The sequence below is a fragment of the Anabrus simplex genome, chromosome 1 (genome assembly GCF_040414725.1).
Source record: "Anabrus simplex isolate iqAnaSimp1 chromosome 1, ASM4041472v1, whole genome shotgun sequence".
Taxonomy (NCBI): Eukaryota; Metazoa; Arthropoda; class Insecta; order Orthoptera; family Tettigoniidae; genus Anabrus; species Anabrus simplex.
The window spans coordinates 1,463,551,020-1,463,570,155 of record NC_090265.1 but is presented as its reverse complement, the minus strand read 5'-3'; positions in this window follow the sequence as shown (position 1 = coordinate 1,463,570,155).

Genomic DNA, 19,136 nt, shown 5'->3' with positions numbered 1-19,136 from the left:
AATATTGCAGACCTTCATTTACAGATTAACTTCTGCTAAACGGTACGTCATATCGACAAAGGATTGTACCGTAAGACGCAGTATTTAGCGGCCTAAATGGCCGGTCCTAAGATATTTTCTCGCATCTCGTCTATTCATGGGTCAGACTGAGTTAGAAACTTTGAACAGGGTGAAATTTGTGTAAGATTATCTTACATTGCATTACTTTTCGGATAATTATGTAACATAGCATTTGGCTTACATATGGGTACTGGGTGGGCCAATGTTCGTGCAGAGTGTGATGATTCTGAATTTCCTGTAAGTGATTGAAAAAATGAATTATGAATGTAAAAATTACAAAATTATTTAACATCGAGAAGTAGAGACGAATCTAACTTATAAGGGATACAGATACGACAAGAAGTTATAAGGCCAAGGTTGAAGATCACTCCACATCGAACGGATATTTGCCATCCGTTATGTAAAAGGACTTCCCGTTTATCCTACGAAATACCTCCAAACGAAGGTCTGCTCCGTTATTAAAATTGCCTTCATATTTCGATATTCTTCGGGGATAAAAATGAAAAATTTAAGGATCTTGGAAGTTATCCGTCCGTACAGGCTGAAACGTATCATTTTGCCAAATTGCAATTTTCTTGCTTGTCTGGCAGATTATGCCGCAACCTGTATTTTGGGAGGCGGGGAAGTAAAATTAGCACTGTCAGGAAACTACACAAATATATGCAGATGTCGTTATTATCCCTCAAACGGGTCGCTGTACGAAAATGTCACCAAAATAGTCAATGTACAGGCACACACAGTCGTTACGATTTTATTTATATAGATAAGGAATCTGCTCCACGTACAACACCTTTTGGGCTATGTCCGCTGGACTTATTAATTCTCCTGCCAAAAAATGCATATGAGAAAAAATTAGAAAAATTGTAAATTTCCATTAATATCGAATGTGCATATTTTGTAGGAGTTCAAAATCATTGTTTCGGTTTCAGATAAGCCCCACTAAATTTAGGTATTCAGAAATAATATTGGTCATAAAACCTATTCAAGGACAGGTGGATTCTAAATATTAAGTACGGTAGAAATATATTCTGTAGTTTTCAAGTTATAAGCACTCATACAATCAAACAGACAAACAGACACAAAAGCAAAGAAATATGCATATGGTCATTATTACACCTGAAAAGGATAACTGTACGGAATTTCCGTCAAAATAGTCAATGTACAGACACACGGTGGTTACGATTATATTTATACAGATGACAGTCAAACATGGGCACGTTTGTAAGTGGAAACCTTCATTTCATGATTTACTGTTCCTAAATGGTAGATCATACCAACAAACCGTTTGCACCTTCAGACGTCCTTTTTATTGCTCTACATATTTGGTCTTAAAACATGTTCTCGTATCTCCCGTATTTATAGGATCGATTGTGTTACGATATTCGAATGGGGTGAAATTTCTGGTACATTATTGTTCACACAGTTATGTGGAACCTAGAATCATGAAATTTGGTTCACATATAGCCATTGGTCTTGTCAATTTGCATGTCAAATTCGATGACTCTTTCTTTTAAGTGTGTCAAACTAAGTAACACACGTGTAAAAAGCACACAATATAAGAAGAATCGAAATATATAGGCAAATCTATCCTATAAGGGAGGGAGAGAGACGACAAAATGTCACAAGACCAAAGTTGTAGATCACTTCAAATTGAACGGGGATTGTGTCATCCGTTTTGTTATAGAACTTACCGTTTAGCCGCAAATACCTCGAAACCAAGCTCTGCACCGTCATTAAATTGCCTCCATATTTCAATATTCTTCGGCATAACAAGTGAAAAATTTATATTCCTCGGAATTTCTCCTTAGGTTACCGGCTAAAACGTATAATTTTGTTTAATTTAAATTTTCCAACTCGTATGGCAGATTGTGAAGCAATCTTGATTTTGGGCGAGTGGGGTAAATTTTAGGACTTTCAGGAAACTATAGCTAAATAATATGCAGATGGTCATTATTACCCCTTAAACGGAAAGCTGTCCGAAAATTTCACCAAAATAGTCAATGCACAGTCACATGTTTGTTACGATTTGATCTTTATAGATAGATGAGGGATCTGCTCCACGTATAACACCTTCTGGGCTATGTCTGCTGGACTTAGCCTGAGAAACCAACCTTTCATTATATCTCCCTTATTGATCTTCCCGTTGAAGAAATGCACATGAGAAAATATTTAGAATTGAATTTCCATGAAGTTTGGTCGATTTCCAATCAGAATGTTCTTCTACTTTATATATTGTGGGAGAGTAAATTCACTATTTTGGTTACCTAAAGAGCCCCAGTCCGTTCCCGGAATTTAAAATGATATTGACCTTAAAACCTACCCTTGGGCAGTTAGATGATAAATATAAAGTTTGGTTCAAATATCTTCAGTAGTTTTCAAGTTGTAAGAAATAGGCAACACACGCACCCGCTCTTGCGTTAAGTCAGGTGGAACTTGTACTAAAAAAATGGTCCGTAATGATATCTCCATTATTAATCCTGGAATAGAAATGATGCAGGCCCCGTGGTGTAGGGGTAGTGTGCCTGCCGTTTACCCGGAGGCCCCGGGTTCGATTCCCGGCCAGGTCAGGGATTTTTACCTGGACCTGAGGGCTGGTTCGAGGTCCACTCAGCCTACGTGATTAGAATTGAGGAGCTGTCTGACGGTGAGGTAATGGTCCCGATCTAGAAAGCCAAGAATGACGGCCAAGAGGATTCGTCGTGCTGACCACACGACACCTCGTAATATGCAGGCCTTCGAGCTGAGCAGCGGTCGCTCGGTAGGCCAAGGCCCTTCAAGGGCTGTAGTGCCATGGGGTTTGGTTTGGTTTGGTTTGTTTGTTTATAGAAATGATGCACATGAGAAAAAAGTTTTAGAAATTAATTTCCATTAAGACATGTAGATTTCCATTAAGTTTGGTTGTGTATATTTTGACGGAATGCAAAATCACGGTTTCGGTTTCGTAGAAACCCCCAGTCAGTTCAGGGATTTAGAAACAATACTTGCGCTAAAACCTACCCAAGGACAGGTTGAAGCTAAATGTGAAGTTTGGTGGAAATACATCCACTAGTTTTCAAGTTATAGAAGGACAGACAAACAAACAGACAGACAAACAGACAAACAGACACCAAAGCTAAACATTATGCATATGATCATTAATTCTACAAATAAATTTATATTTTAATTAATCTTAAGTCCGCCTCTGTGGTGTAGTGCTTATCGTGATTAGCTACCATCCCCTGAGGCCCGGGTTCGATTCACGGCTCTGTCACGAGTGCTGGAACAGTGTCCACTCAGCCATGGCAGGTCAACTGAGTAGAGGTGGGTTCGGTTCCCACCTCAGCCATCCTCGAAGTGGTTTTCCGTGGTTTCCCACTTCTCCAGGCAAATGTCGGCATGGTTTTTAACTTAAGGCCACGGCCGCTTCCTTCTCTCTTCCTTGCCTGTCCCTTGCAATTTTCCCATCCCTGCACAAGGCCCCTGTTCAGCATAGCAAGGAAGTGAGGCCACATGGACGAGGAACTGGTCCTCCTCCCCAGTTATACCCTCCCTACCCAAAGTCTCACGCTCAAGGGCACTGCCCTTGAGGCGGTAGAGGTGTGATCCCTCGGTGAGTCCGAGGGAAAAACCAACCCTGGAAGGTAAACAGATTAAGTAAGAAAGATTAAACTTAATGATCGTATTCAAGAACATTGAAATGAAATGTCGTATGGCTTTTAGTGCCGGGATATCGCAGGACGGGTTCGGCTCGCCAGGTGCAGGTCTTTCTATTTGACACCCGTAGGCGACCTACGCGTCGTGATGAGAATGAAATGATGAAGAAGACAACACATACGCCTAGCCCCCGTGCCATTGGAATTAACCAATTAAGGTTAAAATCCCCGACCCGGCCGGGAATCGAACCCGGGACCCTCTGAACCGAAGGCCAGTACGCTGACCGTTCAGCCAAAGAGTCGGACTCAAGAACATTACCCAGTGGACGGCGGCGATTCAGGCGTGAGCACTCAGCAAATGCAGTGATCTCTATAAAAATTCACTGTTACAACAGTTTAGCTGTGATCATTTTGAAGCATTTACAGTAAAGTTACGAAATAATGTAGTTTACATTCCTTGGCTTTATATTTACCTCTAAGTCTAAAAATGGAGCATAGACCTGCGTTTTGTACGGAATGAATGTGACGTTCTAGTATTTGCATGGCTTGTTTCACAATGCCACGAAAACTAGGATAATCGTTCCCTCAGAAACTCTGAGCGGAAGAACCGGGAACAATAGTTCAAAGATTCATTCAGCACGATTTCAGCTTGATGGTGCGATTAGTTCATGGAGTGTTTTGTCTTCCGTTACTTGGTCCCGTACACCATGTGCTCCCATTTCTAATGTTACGCGTCCACTGACATTTCGCTCAGTTCAGTCTGGTTTAGTGCTGTTATCGTCTGATTTATTAAAACTTGTATAACTTAAAAGTAAAGGAAACACTATTTCGTACACTATAAAACTCAATACAAGGTGCGGCATGTAACCCTTGAAAGCACTGCGTCACGTGTGCAAAAACTACGGGACACATGCCGCACCCTCCTTTCAAGTCTGTGTTGATGTAATAATGGCGAACTACTCATGAAGAACCTTCACAACATCCAGCACTGTCCAATAAAACTACTAAATTCAACTGAATTGGGGAAACACACACAAGAAAACAATATATTAAGTATTCAGTAAAACTTTCGGAAGGAAAATATGGCAGGTACTTATATGTTTAAAACGACCAACACATTGAAAATATAGGAGAAATCTTGCATACAAGTGATAGAAGCCTTTACTACTGAGCTGACTCAACTACTGTCAGCAATAATAATGACATCCAGCTCCAAATATTCAAATTGAACTGGGTGCGTCAAGTGTACCGGTGCGGCGCGTCATCCGGTCTCGCCATACATTGCTAGAATTTTGAATTTATTAATAATAATTATTTAACATATATACAGTATGTGCCTTTAGTAGTGATATCAAGAATTTAGGCAATGCACTCCGTTTCTTGGTATAGGTAGGCTACAACATATTTGTTACAAATTGACCTGTCTCAGTCTCTTCCTTGACTTCGACGATAGTGAAAGGTATGAGTGATATTAGTAATGTTATTCCTTAAATAGTCACCCCCTGCTATGAATGGTATGAAAATGTCTATCATAGTGTAGGTTGATTCGTGAATTTTAGTGGGCTTGGCATATTTTTAATAGCAGACCCCGACTTGCTGTCGAAAGGAACGGTAAATTACCTTAATCCTCATTCCCCTAATATGCCTATCCAGTGACGCCTAGGCTATATATGTCCGCTAACGGTGGTCCTTCCGAGTATAAGATCAACTTTCGGGCTCATTTTTCAATATACAGTGTCCATTACCACATTTAAACAATTCACATTTATTCACATTGAAAATCAGTGTCAATGTAATTCCCAAGATCTAATTTCAAGTTAAAATTCTGTAGGATTCGAAACACAGAAGAAGTCGAAATAACATTATTGAACTTCTATTCATATTCGATTTTTTTTTTTTTTTTTTTTTGCTACGGGCTTTACGTCGCACCGACACAGATAGGTCTTATGGCGACGATGGGATAGAAAAGGCCTAGGAGTTGGAAGGAAGCGGCCGTGGCCTTAATTAAGGTACAGCCCCAGCATTTGCCTGGTGTGAAAATGGGAAACCACGGAAAACCATTTTCAGGGCTGCCGATAGTGGGATTCGAACCTACTATCTCCCGGATGCAAGCTCACAGCCGCGCGCCTCTACGCGCACGGCCAACTCGCCCGGTATTCGAATTTTAAAAGTATTGCATCGCAAGGAGGCTCTTCTAACGAAGAAAATATTTGAAAACTAAAGACAAAATAAATATGTTTTCGAGATGATTGTTCACTTATTCTTCCCCTTAAAACAATAATTCCCTTCTCCAAGTACATGTGTTCTGCATCATTAATTATATTACACCGTCCTAGAAATTTATGTCTTGAGGAAAGATAGAAAGTAGAAATTATTTTCAAGGTGTTCGGTGAATTGATGATGAAATATGAGTTCATTAAATTACTCCTTTCTACCAATAATAGTTCTATCATGACACCTTCCACCCTACAATAATATTATGGCTACGAACGTTACCTCTTACCAAAATGTTTAAATAAACTTGTCCGGTGTACTTCAGGACGCGGGCATGGAATAATTGCCTCAAGAGCAATACCATTAGGGAGTCCAACTAATGATAGCATCTTTGTCCCTCCTGTTTCTAAAGACACCATGTGATCCCTTAAAGAACACTAATTACTTCCTCTCCTTTGTGCTGAAGGCTGAATCAATTCACTTCATTGTATTAAGGAGCAAGTTCTCTTCTTTCTGTTACTCGACCTGGGAACATCACGCCGATAAACGACGATTGATGACAGAGAGTAGTGTAAACTTATTCTTCTTAGGATTTGCGTCTGACAAGAAGTTTCAGTACAGTGCCTTCTGTAGTATAATCGTCATTTCAGATTTTAATTATGAGATTTCATCCATCTTCTCATGGTTTTTGAGATTATTGGCAGGAGTGATACAAAGTATTGATGTCACACTAAGGTACCGGTATATAGCTTATTCCATAAAGTTAAAGAAAAATATCACACTTGGTGATTTTGAATAGACTTGAGCTACGGGAAGGACGTAATATTCAACCGAAATAAGTTACTGTGACATTTAGCTGCCTGTGATGATAATAATAACCATAAAGCCTATCACTATTGAACCTTTAGTGTCCATGACACTGACTTTTTATTTTTATTTTTGTACAAGTTTCTTTACGTCGCAACAACACAAGTACGTCTTATGGTGAACATAGGACAGGAAAGGGCCAGGAATGGGAAGGGAGCGGCCGTAGCCTTAATTAAGGCATATCTCCAGCATTTGTTTGGTTTGAAAATGGGAAACAAGAAAAATCAATCTTCAGGGCTGCCGACATTGGAGTTCGAACCCACTATCTCCTGAATACTGGATATTGGCCACACTTAAGTGACTGCAGCTATCGAGCTCGGTGCGACACTAACAACTCCTATCGTGGTGACGGTCCTTCACTAGAAAAATCTGAATTTATTGTCCATGATTCATCTTGATCTAGGATTTAAATCGCCGATATTGTACAGTCTATTATTATCAGCTATGCAATTATCATTGGAGACTATTGGAATATTGTGATAAAATCAGGATAATGTATTCATTAGTAGGAAGAAACCAGCATGACAATAGCGAGAATGATGGCTAGTACACACAGGGGAAAATAAAAGCAGGAAACAATTCACAGTAAAGAAATTCAAGGTAAGAATAAAGTTGATGTATGAAGTTACGCGCGAGACGCACTTTGACGGAAAGGACACGGAAGGTGACTGGATGAAAACAAAGCATATCGAGGCTGAGAAGAACAGATAGGGATCTCAGTTACTATGGTAATACTCAGTTGTAACTATAGTTGTGGAACTAAACGAGACCACATAGTTCCACATAGGGGATTATCGAGCCTGTTAGTTACGATCAGTGTACAGGAATTATCATGGTTACTTTTTCGGCTGCAGTTCATAAATTTCTACTCCCAGATGGCTCCAACGCAGACAAGCCGAGGTGACTGATGCCCCAATTATAAATCAAAATCTTCTTCTAAATTAAGTTTTCTCTTTTATGCATATACAAGATAAATCAAAACTATATCAGCAAAAAGATATCTGGGATGCTCTTCGATGAACGATGGTGCAATTGGATTGACGGAGACAATTTTTCTTTTCGAGAAAATGAAATTACCTTGTTACTTCCGTGAGCGCTATTCAAATTGGCGAACTCGCTGTATTTGATATGCCAGAACACAAGTCGCTACCGTGCTTCAGGGAAGAGAAGGAGTGGGATGTATAATGGAGGCAGAGATAATGCTCCCCGCGTATGCACAACTTTCCTTGTTCTACTCGTACAGGATTGCCATTGTCTCTTTTAGGCAATGTCCACAGTTCTTTTATTAAATAGCCGTAACTGTACAAATAGTTAAAGGAAATACACTTGTCAGTCAAGGAATGCACCAAATCGTTTCTCCTCTCGTCTGTTGGTCGCAGTAACGTTGTTCATTATTCAGCATGCTAGAAGATGCAACGCTGCTACCCCACGATTGTGTATTCCTTCACTCAAAACATTGAAAATCGAATGAAATACTGAAGGAGGAGAACGATACGCCCAATGATTTGATTACCGTAGATGTTCACCTACTTAGATGCACAGCTCACAACGGTGTAGTAGTGACCTTTGGACTCGGTTCAGGATGTTTAGTGTGTCGCGAAGGGCCTCGAAAGCTGCCTGTATTCTTGGTGCAAGTTGAATCTCTTTTTATACGGGGTTCGCATAGTAGTCAATTTCTGAAGAACTAACTCTACACTGCCTACTGAAGCTGGGAAGCGACTATGCGAAACGAACGAGGAAGTTGTCCATTCACACCGAGCGTTACCTCTGTCTTCCTCTTCACTTCCCTCCTCTGACGCAGAGAAACAGCGAGCGGCTGTCTGTCTGGTATAGCAAATACAGTACAACAAGTTCGTCAATTTGAATCAATCGCCCGAAAGTAACAAAGAGCATCCCTGACTTTTTTGTCGGCATAGTTCTGATAGATTCTATATAAAAGGATAGGGTTATAATATTAGATAAATTTTGTGTTCTTTAACGTAGTTCTCTATATTTTTGTAACAAACAAAGCAGTGAAATATTTTATTTTTAACTGGTTTAAATACATGTTAACTGCCTTTTCTGATTTATGTAAGGACGATAGTTGAGAAATCTGAAACTATGATATCATCGTCCAACATCGTCCAAATTAACAAGTAGGCAGCTGATTGATGTTTCACGACATATACATTATAAGAATGAGAGCAGCATCGTTCTGAAATGCGAAAATAAGGACAACATCTTTGTGTTTATCCGTGGCTGTCACAACGAGAGTTGAAAAACATGCCGTTTCAGCCGCCAGTTCTAAGAATGTACGTCAGTAATAAACGCGAATCACCTGGAATGTTATAAAGCCTTACAGCTCGGAAAATGGGAGCCATTTAGGATGCAAATGGAAGTGCGGATGCCCGTTGCGCAACACATAACTAAAGGCTAGCGCACACCTAGCGACAAAGTTGCGGGACATTTTCTGGGGACAGTTGCGAGACACTGTCCCTAGACTGTTGCGATACAATTTCCCGTGTCCACATCTATAGGAATCGGCGCGAAATGGCGCAAGAAATTGCTTTATGTGCTTTTATTGTTGTGAATCTTTTTCTCCGTCTCGTGAATGGACATAGTGAACTTTTTAGCCAGCGACTCCATTGCTTCCCTCCTTTTGTCTCTGTTCTTATACTCGATAGACATAACACACAAAAGACAAGGGGGGGTGTGTAAATCCTCAATGATGTTTAGAGTAGTTTCCATAGAAAAAAAACACACGAAACACAACAACAACACGTGGCGGCTATCTGCACACTGGCATCGGCGTGTCCCGAGACTTTGTCTCGCGACACGTCCAGACTACATCGTGTTGCGCCACATTTGTATCATGCACCCCATTTCGAATGGGAGACCTGCGACATGCAACTTTTGTATCGCGACAGTCCCAAACGCGGAAAAAATATCGCAGGACATCCCTGGAACTTGTCGCGATACACGTGTTACGCAACTTTGTCGCTTGGTGTGTACTAGCCTTAAGTCACTGATGCTACCTTTGCAGTTCTAGCCATTTTCAATCTCATCATTGTTAAATGTTCCTATATCTGTTATAGTGACACTGAACTATTATGAAAGAAATATAAATCTTATATAAGGAATAAAAAACATTAATTAATTTAATTATCAGCAAATACATCAGTAACAATCGTGCGTGTTAAGCAGTTATCGATATCAACTATTATTCTTAAATATTCCTCTCTTCCTGTTATGTATATGGTGTGCCAATGGGAAAGAACCCCTTTAATCTGCAATATACTTCTGTTGTGGACTAGAAATGAATGGGGACTATCAATCAACGGTCGGCTTTGTGACACATATAATTAAATATAAAACATCGTTTTTTGTAGCAAGCCCTGCGTGTATAAATGTTGCCTTGTGAAATATTGCTGCAGGTGAAGGAGAAAACAAAATAAATATTGCTCTCGCTATGTAACGGAATATGCTACGAGGACTGCGTTGCCCTGTTTAAATTAATAATAAATGTGGCTCTGTGAGGAGGTAATACTGTACGGTTGTTTACTGTACCATCTTCCATCTTCATGCATTCTGTTGTGCACCATGATGATGATTGCAAGCATCCAAAAGGAACACCAGGTGATACTTTATTAAAGGCGAGGTACAAACTAGATATTTTTTTCTGACATATGTTTCAGTGAAGTGCGAGTCATATTTATTAAACAGAATTGGGAAAGGTGCACCTGGCATGAATATGGAATTCCAATAATTAAATATTTTCATTATTCACATGAAAGCGTCTCACTCGCCAGTACTGGATGCAGGGAAAGTTGGTGTTATAAAAATGTCATCCTGTTTACCACAGGAGTTTTTGGCAAGTTTTAATACATTCGAGATTCTAACATCGCTAGGTGATTCAAGGCCTCAGATAAATGGCACAAAATTATAATAGTGCGATGATCCAACCGCGTCGAGCAATTTGAAAGTTTCCGGTCGTATTTTGCTCACAGTCCGCCTCTGTGGTGTAGTGGTTAGTGTGATTAGCTGCCATCCCCAGAGGTCCGGTTCGATCTGCCACGAAACTTGAAAAGTAGTACGAGGGCTAGAACGGGGTCCGCTCAGCCTCGGGAGGTCAACTGAATAGAGGTGGGTTCCGTTCCTACTCAGCCATCCTGGAAGTGGTTTTCCGTGGTTTCCCACTTCTCATCCAGGCAAATGCCGGGATGGTACCAAAATGAAGGCCACGGCAGCTTCCTTCCCTCTTCCTTGTCTATCCCTTACAATATTCCCATCCCCCGGCAAGGCCCCTGTTCAGCATAGCAGGTGAGGCCGCCTGGGCGAGATACTGGTCATCCTCCCCAGTGTATCCCCGGCCTAATGTCTGTCGCTCTAGGACACTGCCCTTGAGGCGGTAGAGGTGGGATCCCTCGCTGTGTCTGAGGGGAAAGCCGACCCTGGAGGGTAAACTGATTAAGAAAGAAAGATTTTGCTCACAACGAGACAGGTTAAAAAATATGAGAGGCTTATTTTCAAATGGTACCAAATCCAAAAGTAAAAACTTACGGGAGAAAGGAAGAACACTCATAGTGTAAAATTTCAACTGAAAATTCATTTCAGCACTTTTATTATATTCAGGCATAATAAATGCATTACCGTACAGAGTATTTCTATTAAAACTTTTTAATTATAAGAAATATTCAAGAAAAGAGGATGGATGTGGTACTATTTGGCCCTGAAACTCTATTTACTTCCCTCTGAAAGTCATAAATTTCACTACAGTCATCAGGACACTAACTGTATTTAAATATACAATGACCAAAATACTAAGTTACTTAGAGTGAAGACAAAATCCCACGTTTCTCAGGCGACAGCGCGCTATCCTCTCACTGCTGCGTTTCATGGTTGAAATCCCGGTTATTCCACGAGAAGTTTGTGCTGGACAAAACGGAGGCGGACATGTTTTTCTCCTGGAACTCTGGTTTTACCCGTCATATTTCATTACAGCAACACTGTCCAATATCATTTCACCTCATCCTCGGGGCTAGTCCAGTTCTGACTCGGTTGAAACTGGAAACAGGCTGTAGATTTCCATTTCACGCAGTGAAGGCACAGCTTATTTAAACAATCTACTGTATACAGTATATAAAATAAGATGTTTGTGTGTACATTGCTCAGAATTAATAAAGGGTGCATAGTCCCGAACCACGGAAAAATCGCACAGTGGAACAGAATGAAAATTGGTATATAACGTCCGGGAATAAGGCACTGTAATCTAGGCTATAAATAATTTTATTCACACCAGGTGAAATGATAGTTTAGAGGAGGGCCTAATTTTATTATCATTTATCTGTTATTAGTGTTGTGTCGATATACAGTATACTACACAACAAAAGTTACAGATAATATAATTGCCAATAATTCTTTTATAGTTTTACAACCATTAGGCTCTTCAGTGTGTCAAAACTAATTTTGAGTATTACATTTTTTTTAAGATACCTGAAAAATGAAGGATATGGTAAAAATATTACACTTTAAAAAGGAACAACTTCATTAACAGAGAATGACATGTTTCGATCTTGCATGAACATCACCAGATTCTATCAAATCACACCCAAATATTTAGAAAAGTATGAACATGTACGTTAGAAAATGGCGCATGGCTTTTAGTGCAGGGAGATCCCAGGACGGGTTCGGCTCGCCAGGTGCAGGTCTTTTGATATAACTCCCGTAGATGACCTGCGCGTCGTGATGAGGATGAAATTATGATGAAGACAACACATACACCCAGCCCCCGTGCCAGTAAATTAACCGATTCCCTGCCGGGAATCGAACCCGGGAATCCTGTGACCAAAGGCCAGAACGCTAACCATTTAGCCACGGAGCCGGACAACATTTACGTTTATTTCTGTTTAAATATTACAGAACAAAGACGGTAAATATTTAGGTAGTTCCATAAAGTGCTTCGATTATGAAGTACCTAATAGTTTATAAACTGACTAAGTGTAAATTGATATTGATATTCTACCTATAATCCTACAAATGTACATGTGCGGCTCCATAATACAGTTTCCATGTATTTCCTTCGTTTTCCCATGTATTTTGAGTATTTATCAAGGCTCAAATTACATTTAGAATTCACACATGCTTTCAGCATTGCAGTGTTTCTTCTACTAGTGTTTGAAAACCCATTCTGACGGGAACCCTGAGAATGATTGGTGGTAATGGTGATAGTCATGTTAGTAATGATAATTTCGTGTGGCTATTTCTAGCCGAGTGCAGCCTTTGTAAGGCAGACCCTCCGATGAGGGTGGACTGCACCTGCCATTTGTAGGTAACTGCGTGTTATTGTGGTGGAGGATTGTGTTATGTGTGGTGTGTGAGTTGCAGGGATGTTGGGGAAGGCCCAAACATCCAAGCCCCGGGCCATTGGAATTAACCAATGAAGGTTAAAATCATCGACCCTGCCAGAAATCGAACCCGGGACCCTCTGAACGTTTCCTAATATATGGCTATGATCGGTATCAAATATATTTTTCAAAGATGCCATTTTCAAAATTCAACTTTAGAAAACTAACAACCAAAGTTAGCTCATTCATGATATTTGGAGGTATTTACTGCAACGTCGTAAAAATTCCAGATTCTAGAATTTTGCGTTGTTTCATCCTTAAGAAAATTTTGGTAAATTTACTGCCACTTTCTCTCTGCCACGTTCGTGAGTCCACGTAAAACCTAGGTATTATAGAGCTCACCAATAAAGCATTTAGCACTACTCTAACTAGATAGAAATATACCAGGTGTATGCATAAGTTTTACCGCTTTTAGTGGTAAGGAAAACACGCTATTTTCAAGGGAAATTCACCTTTTGTTTATTCGAAATATTGGCCATCGGCTTCTACATACTTCGCCTATCTATCAGCAAGTTATTAATACCATGCCAGAAGAACTGTTTTTTTTTTTTTTTTTTTTTTTTTTTTTGCGGCGAACCATCCGTCGAGTCATTTTCCAACATCCTGGAAATTGTTGAAGTGCTGCTCTATGAGAGCCGCGCCACGTTAATGCGAAGAGAGGATAGATGGCGCCAGGTCGGGACAGTACGTCGGTTGCGGAAGGATGTTCCATCCAAGCGATTTTAAGGTGTCATTCACTGGTCTTGCTGTGTGAGACGGCACATTGTCGTGTAACAAAATCACTTTGCCATGTCTTCTGGCCCATTCCGACCGTCTTTCAGTCAATTCGTGATTTAAATTAATCATTTGTCGGCAATAGCGTTCTGCATTAACGGTTTCGCCGTGCTTCAAAAGTTCATAATACACAAAACGGCTCTGGTCCCATCAGACACAAAGCATGGTATTCTTGCCCAAGCACTTTGGAGTAGGTGTTGAAGGACCGGCTTCGCCAGGTGACAGCAACGATTTTCTCCGCTTCGGGTTTTCAACATAAATCCATTTATCGTCACCCGTCACAATTCAGTACCGAAATTATTTTCTTTCTTGGCGTTGAAGCCTTATTTCGCAAGTGACTTTGCGATTTTTCCATTTGGTGTTCATTCAAATCGTGTGGGACCCATTTACCGAGTTTATTGATCTTCCCCATTGCTCGCAAATGTCTGTTGATTGTTCCTTATGACACATGTAATGCTTGTGCCAATTCCTGTTGAGTTTGAGTTGGGTCATCACTCCCTAACGCGTGCAATTGCTCGTGTTCGAACTTTTGTGTTCTACCAGAGCGCGCACTGACCTCCACATTGAAATCACCACGTTTAAACTGTCGAAAACATGTCTCACATGTTCTAATCGATGGAGCGTGTTCACCATATGTATATACCAGCAAATGATGACTTTTCACAGCCTTTTTCTTTTGATTAAATAAGAAAAGCAAATGTTCTTTTTCAGGCACAAACGACGACATGATCACTGAACGATACAACACAGACGCTAGTGTTTGGCGGACTCAACTTGTGTGGGTTGATAGTTTAATGTCACACGAACAAGCTGAAGAAGAGATAATAGCAAGGTATAGCTGGGACCAACATTTAACGTGACAGATTTTTGGTACCCCAGATGTTCCGACAACAAAATCAACTACGTTCCGCTAACCCTAAAAGACCTACAGTAGCTGCTCCTCAACCGCGACACCATGAGTGAAAACTTGATCGACAACGAAGCAAAGGAAGATTAAGGTAGCTGTAACCACTCTCACTCATATTTGCTGGATATCATAACTCGGAGGCATTTTAATATATGGTGCATGATTATGACATCACCGTATCATGTGTGTTTCTCCATTCAACAAGTAATCAGAAGTTAGATATATTAAAGTGAATTAAACGTATTTCTACGTAAATTCATCCCATCATTTCAAGCGAAAATTGTTAGGCATTCCTAAACTTCAGATACGATTTGAAAATACCACCAGTGCACTACTGCTGCATCATTTACACCATATGACGTGAAACATATTTTCAACCTATCGTTTGCATTCCTTCACATTCATCCCTCTTCTTACGTGAGTGTGTTATGACGTGGGCTCTGATAGGCAAAATAACCATACGTGATACACTCAGACGATACGGTGAACTTCAATTGTTATCATGAATGTATGTTCTCAGGGCTTTCCCGAATTACTATCAATACACAGAGTAGAAAACCTCTTGGCAAATGCCCAGTGTATAATATAGTCGGATTCATTCTTAGAAGTGACATTACGAGCCTTTCTTTTAATTTGCAATTTACCTTACGTCGAACCGACACAGGTAGCTCTTTTGGCGACGATGTGATATGAAAGGACGAGGGTGGGAAGGAAGAGGCCGTAGCCTTTATTAATGTACAGCACCAGCATTTGCCTGGTGTGAAAATAGGAAAACACGAAAAAACATATTCAGGGCTGCCGACAGTGGGATTCGAACCCACTATCACCTGAATGAAAGCCCACAGCTACGTGCACGAAGCTTCTCTGCGATGCTATTAACTGTCGCAAGTCGAAAGCATATATTTTGTTTCTTAAATATAACTTAATGGACGCGTATCAGGAAACATGTATGACTGACAAAAGCTGACTACGCTTTTGCGTCTTTTCGTCACGAAATGTAATATTACATGAAGTAAATTGAATGCAAGAAAAATTCAGTTTTACTATAGTAACGTTAAACGAATTCAAAGAAAAATTTTCCACTACAAATTTCGAATGCTGGAAGCAGACGCCACTTTCTAAAGCAAAAAAGAAGCTGTAAAATTAAAGTGGCATAGGCGTCTTTGAACACACCACCGATTGTCCGGGAGGTGCTGGGGGGTATCTTATTAAAATGCGTACAATATTATTACATCAATACTATAATCACGCAGGATGGATGGCCATGACGATCCTGTTCCTTAACGGAAGGAATAACTTCAAAATGTAGCTTCACGTTGTTATACATGAGATATCATTATAGCCTACTTGCCCTATAAGAAATGCGTTATGGGAGGATTGTTGCGAACGAAAGCATTCTTCTTTTTCCTCTTCTTCATCTTCTTTACAGCCTTTATCTATCCACTGCTGAATGTAGGCCTCTTCCATTACTTCCCAGTTTCTTCGATATTGAGCCATCTGGTACCACTGTGTTCCCGCTACCTAACCCTATTTAAACCATCAGGCTACCTGTTCTCTTATCTTTCTACTTTCCTATGTTCCCACAGTCTCCGGTGAACAATCCTAGGGGTTTATCTGTAGGTATCTTGTCTAGCCACGTGTTCCATTTATTGCCATTCCAGCATCCATCTTCCCACATTGCACGTTGTGAGTGTTGTAGAGTTAAATCTAGGAAGACTTGACTGAATCATCTGGTAAAATTCCTGTTAGGCTAAATTATATAAGATATTCATACGAAAATCTCCAGTAAAGAAATATCTTATCACAAAGCGCAGTAGAGATAATTCATCTAGTTATCGTTTGCAATCAAGCACTACATTACTGGCAGCGCTATGTTCCTCCTCTTAACTGCTCATCTCGCCTGTTGTGCGAGAAGTGTGTATGCTTTACCAGTGCATAGAACTCGGACCTCTGTTGTACAAAATATCTGTATTGTGGATCGATCCGTGAAATGGAACAGATATATTTTACATTTGAATTGCCATAAAATTGACCATTTCGATATACAGTGCACAATGGAATTTACATGTACCACATAGTTGGTTAGCGATGTGTGCACACAGTACAAGCTGATGAATATGATTGAGCAACACACATACGCATCCGTAGCGGGGATTCCCCTAATAGAGTGGAAGCTCTCGCTGTATCCGTTTGTGTATCTGGCTCCCTTCTGGGACCAGCAGAGAGGAAAGCGACCGCAGATATTGGAAACAGAAGCTTTCGTGACCAAGTGAACCTATAGCCTGCCAGGTCAGGGCTATTTGCGGTTCAATCGAAACACAAGGAAGTCTGTTCCAGGCATTAAAGTGGACTACTCAGGTAATACTTGTCATAAATCTGAGAAGTGTATTGATTGAACGTATAAATAACATCCATAACCAGTCATAGGTATGTTTTAGCAATCATTCTTGCAACTGACGAAGCTTCGTTAAACACTGCCACTGAATGTTATTTTATCTTCAAGCGAATAAATGGAAAGTCAGGAACTGTCCCACATCAGTTGCCTCATTCAAACTTTCTACCAAGTTATTAAAAGAAGACATTGCTCACGTAGAAATACAATCGACAAGTGAGCTATTCGACTTAGTCAGGGAATCACAAACTACCCATGTTTGGATCCAGAACTACAATGAATGTCGCTATGTATCACACGTGTAGCTTTAAGAGGTTTTGATCGGCAAAAATGTCTGAATCGTTAACCAATTTTTGTTGATAAGCGCCTTCAGATTGTTAGACATGAGTATTTTATTACGAAAATATCAATAATTCTCATTCTGTATTAACTAGGACGAAAATCATTCGGGTAAATAATAATAATAATAATAATAATAATAATAATAATAATAATAATAATAATAATAATACCCGATTTTTATCTGCCAGGTGCTGGCCTTCAGACCCAAACTTGGCAGGTTAGATCCTAGCTCAGTCCGGCGGTATTTGAAGGTGCTCAAATACGACAGCTTCGTGTTTGTAGATTTACTGGCACGTAAAATAACTCCCGAGGGACAAAATTCCGGCACTTCGGCGTCCACGAAAGCTGTCAAAAATGTGGTTGGTGGAATGTAAAATCAATAATATTATTTATTATCTGTCACTATGATTATATGCTTCAGTTACTTTAGGGAACTTGTTTTCACATTCCCTGCTCTGCATGATTACTAAATGACTCACTGAGTTTTCAACAACCTCAAAACTTTTTTTTTTGCTATTTTGCTTTACGTCGCACCGACACAGATAGGTCTTACGGCGACGATGGGACAGGGAAGGGCTAGGAGTGGGAAGGAAGCGGCCGTGGCCTTAATTAAGGTACATCCCCAGCATTTGCCTGGTGTGAAAGTGGGAAACCACGGAAAACCATCTTCAATGCTGCCGACAGTGGGGTTTGAACCTATCTCCCGAATATTGGATACTGGCCGCACTTAAGCGGCTGCAGCTATCGAGCTCGGTAACCTCAAAAGTATTCAGTACTTACATTCCATATTGCTTTAAAAAAGTCTTCTACAATGACATGCAAACACAACACCATATCATATTATTACTACTGTAGAGATTTCATAATTTGTTACTGATTGCTTACATAAAGTACACACATTTTTGGAAATGTTAATTTGCTTTTCATTGTGTATAATAATTTTTACACGTTCATCAACCTTCTACATTTATAACACAATATCATACTTCGAAATAGAGTTCTTGCTATATTAAATTATTATTTGATTATATGTAGGCTTAGATTAGGAACCTAAAACCGATAATCTAAGGAAACACAAATTCATGTGCATGTATAGACAATGTGTCATACAGAAACAGTATGCAGAATTTTAGTAAAAGCTGCGGCACCATGAGGGAAAACTGGGACCGTGTTCTGAACTATATAGTGGAATTCCATGATGACAGGAAGGACAACATTGACTTTTGATCGTGTCCCAAATCCTAGTTCTAATGTTACACAGATATCGACTCACGCTCAAGTACAGGGGTGACGGGTTACAAACCAATCACCAGTAACATAACACTGACAGACTGTTGTTAAGGGAGATCCACTCTGTCACTTATGCCACCATATATCTTCGCTAGAAGACATTATTACGGGTTCAAAATACCATTGAACTCTGCCAAGCCAGGAACTACTACTTGATTACGCACAGTGCACTGTAATTGCGCACTGTCGCCAGCTACAGTAGCTCACTAAAGCTATGACTGCTCAATCTGCCTTGATAAAGTGATTCCCTTCGCCTCCAACGCCACGAAAAACAC